This window comes from Lactuca virosa, chromosome 2, assembly GCF_052849685.1.
Source record: "Lactuca virosa cultivar CGN04683 chromosome 2, Lactuca_virosa_CGN04683_v6, whole genome shotgun sequence".
NCBI lineage: Eukaryota > Viridiplantae > Streptophyta > Magnoliopsida > Asterales > Asteraceae > Lactuca > Lactuca virosa.
The window spans coordinates 280,360,075-280,368,604 of NC_136427.1; the positions used below are offsets into that span (position 1 = coordinate 280,360,075).

At 34.4% G+C, this 8,530-nt stretch overlaps 1 long non-coding RNA gene and 1 pseudogene across 2 annotated transcripts; both read right to left on the reverse strand.

Annotated features, from left to right (window-relative positions):
* Positions 1 to 409: 409 nt before the first annotated feature.
* On the reverse strand, positions 410 to 2,066 carry LOC145161203 (3-ketoacyl-CoA synthase 19 pseudogene; annotated as a pseudogene).
* A 1,579-nt stretch (positions 2,067 to 3,645) lies between these two features.
* Positions 3,646 to 5,772, reverse strand: LOC145161204 (uncharacterized). 2 transcript variants are annotated; one of them, XR_013738410.1, is made up of 4 exons: positions 5,464 to 5,772; positions 4,670 to 5,234; positions 4,247 to 4,529; positions 3,646 to 4,140 (listed from the first exon to the last, which is right to left on the reverse strand). It is a non-coding gene; the product is annotated as an uncharacterized LOC145161204 (long non-coding RNA). The 2 variants fall into 2 exon arrangements; XR_013738409.1 differs by having other exon boundaries at positions 4,670 to 4,765; positions 5,135 to 5,772.
* Positions 5,773 to 8,530: the final 2,758 nt, after the last annotated feature.

Sequence of the window (8,530 nt, forward strand, 5' to 3'; positions counted from 1 at the left end):
ACCCGACAGCCTTATTCCTCACTAATTAATGTCATATATTATGCATTTTTTTTTGAAACGGGAAATAATTTAAATATCTCATGTGTCTGGGATTGAACCTAAGACCTCCTAGTTAGTTGTTAGATTAGAAACCGCCTTGTTAACCAAGTGGACTAGCCTCCACTTTTATATATATATATATATATATATATATATATATATATATATATATATATATATATATATATATAATGCCCTGACTATGAGTTGGTTTTTTTATTTTGTTTTTTCTAGAACTGTCTAGTTAATTACCTATTACTACCGAACAAAGGAGCACTTCTAGAGAGAAAAAAGATTACAAAATTTGTATGAATTTCAACCCATCAGGAATAGAATGAACGATTATATAGACCTACATAAGCAGTATGCATTTATTTTTTAAACCAATATATTAAAATACGCATAATTTTCATGTAGACAGTTTATCAAACATCTAAATGTTCAAATAACTAGAAACCTAATCACTTAACTTGGACATGTCGACAACGACTCATCATTGTCTCTTATTCGTGATGAAAAATAAGCTTTATCAATGAGCATCTATCGTTGATAAATGGAAGCAACATGCGATGCGATGAATATTTGAAAAATAATGCTCTACGCAGCCGAACCAATTAGCATCATCTTTATATCATCAGTTGTCACAAAATCCATATCTTTATCATGAATCCATGCGTACTTAGCAATATAAGGGTTTATGGTCTTCTTTGGAGGGTAGTTTTCGATAATATCTTTCCAAACATTTGTTCGATCCAAATCTCTGGTGACCTCCCACACACAGGTGTTGGATTTGAAACCTGCACCCAAGCTAATCATCAAGATTCTGTCACCTTTCTTCAACCTTTTCTTGGCCTCCATGTACCCTAGAACATACCAGAGCCCACCAGACGAAGTGTTCCCAAAACGATGCAGCGCCATTCGGGCTGGTTCAAGGTCATACTCGCTTAGCCCTAGACTTGCACCCACGTCATCAATCACAGCTCTCCCTCCTGGGTGTATGCAGAAGTGTTCGATTCCAGTTTTCACATTGATTTTCGAACGAGATTTCAGGAATACATAACGAATTATCTCCCAAAATGGAAGCACTTTTGGTAAAAGCACTCGTAGGTTCTTCGTCAAAGCTCGAGCAGCAACTTTTGTGAGCGTTTTGTTGAGACGAAAGCCTTCATATCCTTCGTCATCTTCAACCTGCATGCAGCAGTTGTAGGCTTCGTCATCCGAGGCCAAATGGGTTCGAACCATACATTTGAGCTTCAAAATGGCCTGATTCTTGCGAGCCCTGTCGTTGGTTAACAGCATCGAACAACCTCCTACCCGGAAAAGACAGTTAGAGAGCATCATGGACCTTTCTCTCCCACAATACCAATGAGCTGACATAGCTTCTGTGCTCACAACAATGGCTATTTTCTTCTTCTGAGTCTTGAACAAGTGTTGCACCAGATCGATAGCAACTAGACTCGCACTACACCCCATTCCTACGAGATTAAACGACTTAATATCGGACCGCATATTGTAACGATGAATGATTCTAGACGTTAAAGAAGGCACCGTTGAGAGTAGCGATACATTCACCACAAGTATATCAACTTGAGATGGCGAAATTTTCGATCTGGCAAATATTCTATCCAGCGTATCGTAGAACACGGATTCTAATTCTGATAGAGAATCAACAAGTTTTGGGTGTTCTTCTTCACCCAATATGATGCTTTTTGGACCATAAGTTTCTTCACCAAGGCCTGAACTAACCATGGTTTTTGCAAGAAACCTGTAATCTTCTATACCCAGATTCTTGTTGCGTGAAGCAATCTTGGTACACTGTTCGGTGTCCAACTTTGTATCCTTCGTTGCCTTGTAGCATTCGTAGTCGATCATATAGCATGTTTCCCCTCCCCCAAATACCAACTTTGTTAACCATAAACAAATATATGAGATCGTAAATAAAATCATAATTGTTGTTAAGAATGCCATTGCAAAAGGGAGCAACAGAGAAATATGGAGGGGTTTGAACTTTGAAGTGTTGTTTCTTGAGAGTTTAATAGGGATACGTTTGGTTCCATGAAACACATTAATTATTAATTAATATTTGATATAGTGTTGGTGGCGTGGAGGCTTGGAGCTATGATAGGACCGCTAAATTTTATATGGGACGGGGCGCAAAAACAAAAAATAGGCCCCCACAAATATCAAAATATTTTACAATTATATTCGAAGTTATTTTTTTAACATTATCGTAAGAGCGTATCCTAAAAAAATTCAAAGATTTAATTATCATAAAAAATTAATACTATATGACATAAAAATTCAATTATAGCTGATTTCAAATGAATAATATGAAAAAAGCGTAAGAAATCAATGACATAAAAATTCAATTATAGCTGATTTCAAAGATTTAATTATCATGAAAAATTAATACTATATGACATAAAAATTCAATTATAGCTGATTTCAAATGAATAATATGAAAAAAGCGTAAGAAATCAATATAAAAAGTTTTAACATGACATTCATTTGTCGTTAACTTTTTATATCTTTTAAATATATTGATAATATTAATAATAAATTACAATGGAAAACATTGTTGAAAAAAATATTATTCCATAGGATCGAACATGAGTTACTCAATTAATGTAGCCTCCCCACCCCTCCCCTCCCTTATTTTTCAAATAAGGCGAGTGAGGCTAATTTTGCTCGCAGCCCTAGCTATAACTATTTAATAAAAAAAAAAGTTCATCTTTAGTTACGTAGTTTTTATTATTTATTTATTTATTTTTAGCAGACTAGCGGCCCTATAACTATTTAATAAAGAAAAAAGATCATCTTTTCTATCATTCTCATCTTTTTTTTAGTTGTTACCCACCCCTCTACAATACTTAAAAGAGAAATTAAATATTCTCCTATATTTTATTCCTATTTATATTTATATCCATATAAAATGGCGACATGTGTCATATTTGGATAAGATTAATAATATTTGAATACACTTTTCATCATTTCAAATAGGTAGGAATATATGTAGAAAGGAAAGTAGGAGCACTACAAAAAAAATGCCAATTAGTGACGAAAACGAAATGGTCACTAACAATAGAAAGAGTCGTCACTAACGATTTAGTGACCAAATTTTGGTCTGTCACTTTTCGTCACTATAGGTCCGTCACAAAAACTGATTAGTGACGAAATATAAACGCGGTCACTAAATAGTGACGAAAATATATTGGTCATTGAATCTGTGACGACCCGTTTTGTCACTAAATGTCGTCACTAATCAATAAAAGTCGTCACTGTTTTATCTAATTACTGGCCAGAAAAAGTTGTCACTGTCTTATCCGATTAGTGATCATTGAAAGTCGTCACTTGTTTATCCACTTAGTGACCATAAAAAGTCGTCACTGTCTTATCCGATTAGTAACCACAGAAAGTCGTCACTGATTTATCCAAGTAGTGACCATAAAAAGTTATTACTAATTTATCCAATTAGTTACGAAAAAAGCTCATCACTAATTTTTGTTGCTATTTTTTCTTATATTTAACCAATTTAAGTAACTAGCATGAAACTAGTCAATGGTAAAGATATAATATGATCCAGTTATCAAAATTTATCTCATGAAATAATAAACATAAATTGTTCACAAATTTAATAAAACCCAGAGTATACAATACTTAAATGACTAAAAAAGTATACAAAGTAGGATTATCCAATATATTCAAAGAAGATGGATTCAACATCTTAACCATAAAAAAAATATACAAAAATTTGTCTCATTACTGCCTTGTGCTGCTTCTTGAGTAACCTTTATCTAAGATTGAGCATATCTACCACTAGATCTGTCATATCCTGCAATTGTAATCACCAAATATACGAAAAAATACATTCCCATCATATCATTCATCTTAAAACTAGATTTTGTAAAATTACAAGGACCAAAAATGCAAAAATGACTATACTCGCAGACCAAAAATGTAATATCCTTAAAAAAGAGTTTGATAGTTTCTTGATTTTTTTTGAAAAACAGACACTGGTGAATTTTTCTTTACCTTGTTATGTAATAATATGGAATTACCTCGTTCTTCAAATTCATGGTCTTCAATGGGGACAACAGATTCCTAAAAAAAACAATCAAACTCAAACAAGCAATGGTAACTATTTACTATAAATTGTTATGAATATTGCTATCTTATTTTGTTCATTAGTTAAAGAAAGAGGAAATACCATCCAAAACCCATAGGTAACTTGTGATCTAACCATCATCTTTACAAAGCTAGGAAACTCGGTTCCAAGACTTGATTGAAACTCTCATGCTCGAATCATAACCTGAGAAGATTCTGAATTAGTACAATCATGCCATCATTCATCTTTTTGAGAAGATTCTGAATCCGATTGGTCAATGTCATCATCATTAAGAAGTCCATGCATGACATGTAGGTTTGACTTAATAGCCTACTTAAATCAGCACTAATGGTTAAGGCATCCACCAACTCCATTGGGACAATTCCTAGAAATGATTTTAAAAACAATAAGATAACCATATCATTAGCATACAAAACCCTATATAACGTTTGAATAAAACATGTTAACCAAATAACCAAAGATAATCATATTCATATGCTTAATTCATGGTAGGGAGTATATTACCAAACATTTTCACTTGCAACTTCATATGTCTGTTGATTTCGTTTTTGACAGCCCCATTTCCTGCCACTTATCCTTTTTAGAATCACCAAATACACCCTGATAATGCAAAGAGTTTCATCAGGAATTAACATTGAATAATTATTTGATATATTGACAATAATAGGAACTTCAGTACATGCAAAGGCTTAAAGGATAGTAATAACAAGTTGAAAACCAAATGTTCATGCTTAAACCTGTCCAGATTTTACAGAATACTCTGAGTTGAGCTCAAAATTTTCTATATTTACTTCCTCTGCATCTTCTTCATAACAAAATGTATTTTCAATATTGCTTCATGATGTAGAACAGGTCAATGAGGTAACATAATGTGTGAGAGTCTCAAAATTGAAGATTTTTGGATGAATCGGAAAAAAATAGCAGAGCATAATAAGTTACATAAGAAAGTATTTAGAAGTATGAGATTACCATTGAGTTGTTCGTTATAGAGTCCTTGCCTCCATTCACTTCAATAATCCTACATATGGCTGGATGTCCATAAAGTTTTGAATCTGTAAAAAGGCTAGAACTAAACGACAAAAATATAAGATCAGATGTTATCTGATCATCATCCAATCGACAGTCCAACTAAACGAAGAACAATCACACAATCATAAGTATAAAACAGATACAAATTCTTCAATGTCTAAACACAAAGCCCCAATTTCATCTTACCTCAATTGAACAATTACACTCTTGAATTGAACGAAAATAAAAAACAGAATGAAGCTAATTCAGTAAATACATATTGAATTGACCTGACGCAAAGCGTGGCGATGCTCCTTTTTTTCTTAACTTGATGTTGGAAATCTTCTCGTGCATCGGCGTCTCTGGATCTCACGTTGACGGGAGAGGATGGAGCGACGCCGGTGGAGTTGTGGACAGACGGGAGGAGGTACGTCGAGCCGTTGACAGTCGCTGGTGTTGTTGCGTATAAGGTTATCGCCTACTAGAGTATCGGCGTATAGAGTTCAGTATGCTTGCTAGTTGCTATGTATCGATTAATGGAACCTCGATTTAGGGCAAATTGCAAATCAAAGCCTAAGGACATTACGGTCTTTACCGCATTACCATTGGGATTTAATATAACGAAACTATTTTTTGTTAATGCTAATATAATAAAAGGTTTGACGGGTCAACCCGCAAATGGGTTATGTAGTTTCGAACTTTTGAGAGTCCAACGTATTTATAGTTTATAGTTAATTAATAGTTATTGAAATTAATTATTTAAGCTTTAAAAGCCGTAGGATCTTTATATAAATTTACTCTATATAATAATAATAATAATAATAATAATAATAATATTTAAGTGTTTGGAAAGTTGTGTATGGTGTTAAAATAGATGTGTAGTGTGGAACTTTTAATTTTTTTTCTTTAATTCATAGACAACGACCGCTATCTTTTTTCGAGCCCATGCATATAAAAATAGCTAGTGACCATTCTTTTTGGTCATTAAATCTTCAATTCAGTTACCAGTTTTTTTGGTCATTAAGTCTTCAATTTAGTGACCACCTTTTTAGTCACTAATACCTTTTATGATGCTAAAAATATATTTTGGTTTTATTTGTACCGTTTAGTGGCCGGTGAGTGACGACCATTATAAAATCAGTCGCTGTATTTGTAGCATTACCAAAATCCAGTGACCACTAAATTTGTGGTCATTAATTGATATTATTAGTGACCAAATTTTTGGTCGTCACTAAAAATTGGTCACTAATAAGGATTTTAGGATTTTTCTTGTAGTGGAGGATATTTAATTTCTCTACTTAAAAATTCAATTATTTCGTCTCTTATTACTTTATTTTTTTATTTTTTTTAACGGCGGAAGACATTATTAGAAAACTAGCAAGAACCTAGAAACAATACCTAACACCAAAATAGAAGCTAAAGGAGGGTTACCAAGTCAAACACTCCAACCAAGTTTAGGTTTATTACACCTATTAGAAATCCAAAAAAACGCTCCATCAACAACCTCATAAAAAAATAAGAGATTTCCTAGGAAAAACCGTTCCAAAATCATTGGAATTTCAAAAATTCCAAAGAAACCAAAAATGTAGACAAAACCAATGCATCAAAAGTCTTACATTGACCACCCCTCAAGACCACAGAGTCAGACCAAGAATTAAAAAAAATAATAGAAAATTGATTGAGGAGGTGAACGTCCCACCATATAGCAACCCGTCTCTAAATATCAGTCAACTCCTTATAACCTACAAAAAAGATGATCAGTAGTTTACATAACACTGTGACACACATGACACATAATCGAATGCACCTCTATCCCACGATAGGAAAGTCTCTCCCTAGTTGGAATACTCTAGAGTCTGATCCTCCAAATAAGAATATTAATCTTGATAGGAACCTAATTATTCCACCTAGTCTCCATACCATTGATAACAAGCATACTGGAATCGATAATAGAACGAGATGAAGAGACAGAAAACATATCAGAAATATCACCAAGCCAGCCCAATCTATTAGGTCTAGCCTGTATCTGGAAGTTTTGCAACAACTCCACGAAATCATCCCAATGACTCTGCTCAATCCCTCCCCTAGGAACACGAAGAAGGTTAACGGATCCCATTCTAAAAGGATACAGTCTCTGACAGAAGCCAAACGATGATCCAACACATATATCCTATGAAAAAAGATTGTAAGGGTCACCTCAGCCAACCATTTCTCATGCCAAAAATCCTTAGAAGCTCCATCCCCCACCCTAATCGGACATAAGTTAAGAAGTTCAATCCATAATCTCAGAGATTAGCAAGCATACGAATAACAATGTTCCAAGGCCCCGACCAAGAACCACGAGGTGAAAAAGAGAAAAGACACCATCAGAACCATAGATAGCTTTGACAACCGGTACCCACAACAACTCTGAGCCATGAAAGAATCTGCAGCACCATATAAAAATCATAGATCAATTAAAAGCAAACAAACTCCCCAATCCCAAGCCTCTAACCTATTTGGAAGCCATAATTCTATCCCAGCTAACCCACTGCATCCGTCTCTCATCCAAATCTGCACCCCAAAAGAATCTAGCCCTCAAGGACTCCAAAAAACGAAGAATTGTAATCAAGGTAGGGAACACTGACATCAAATAACTACCCATAAAACCGAGAACAAACTTAATCAAAGTAAGCCAACAACCAAATGAAATACATTTGGCCTTCCAACCCGCTAATCTACTGTGAAATCTATCTAAAATAGAGGACCAAGAATTCACGTGGTTCATATTTTGTCCCACCGACACCCCCAATATGAATAAACGAGGGAGAATCTGAAGCGCAACCTATACATCTTGCAACATCCGCAACCTGAGAAGAGGTAACTCCAACTCCAATCAATTTGCTTTTATGCAAATTAATTTTAAGACCCGAAGCCATGAAAAAACAATGAAAAAGTTGTAACGTCCCATTTTCACAAACAATTTTTTTTTTCATTTTTAATTAAGGTAAAACATCATTTCCATAAAACCAAAGTAGGAAAACTCATTTGTTCCAAATACAATTGTTTGAAAATCGGAGTAATATAATAAATGCGAAATCTCCAATGTTGTTGATGAGTGTCTACACTCACGCCTTTGCCTTCTTGCGATCACCAATGGTATCTGGAAAACATTTAATTCATAATTGTAATCTAAAACTTAGTAAGTTCCCCCAAAATATCACATACAACAGAACATAATAAACAACTATGGGTTATCAGCAACCTTGGGACTATTAGCAGTCCTTAGGACTATCAGCAGTCACATGGGCTTACAACACCGCTATAGGTTATCAGCAACCCCGCGAACTATCAGTAGTCCTGGAGTTATCAGCAACT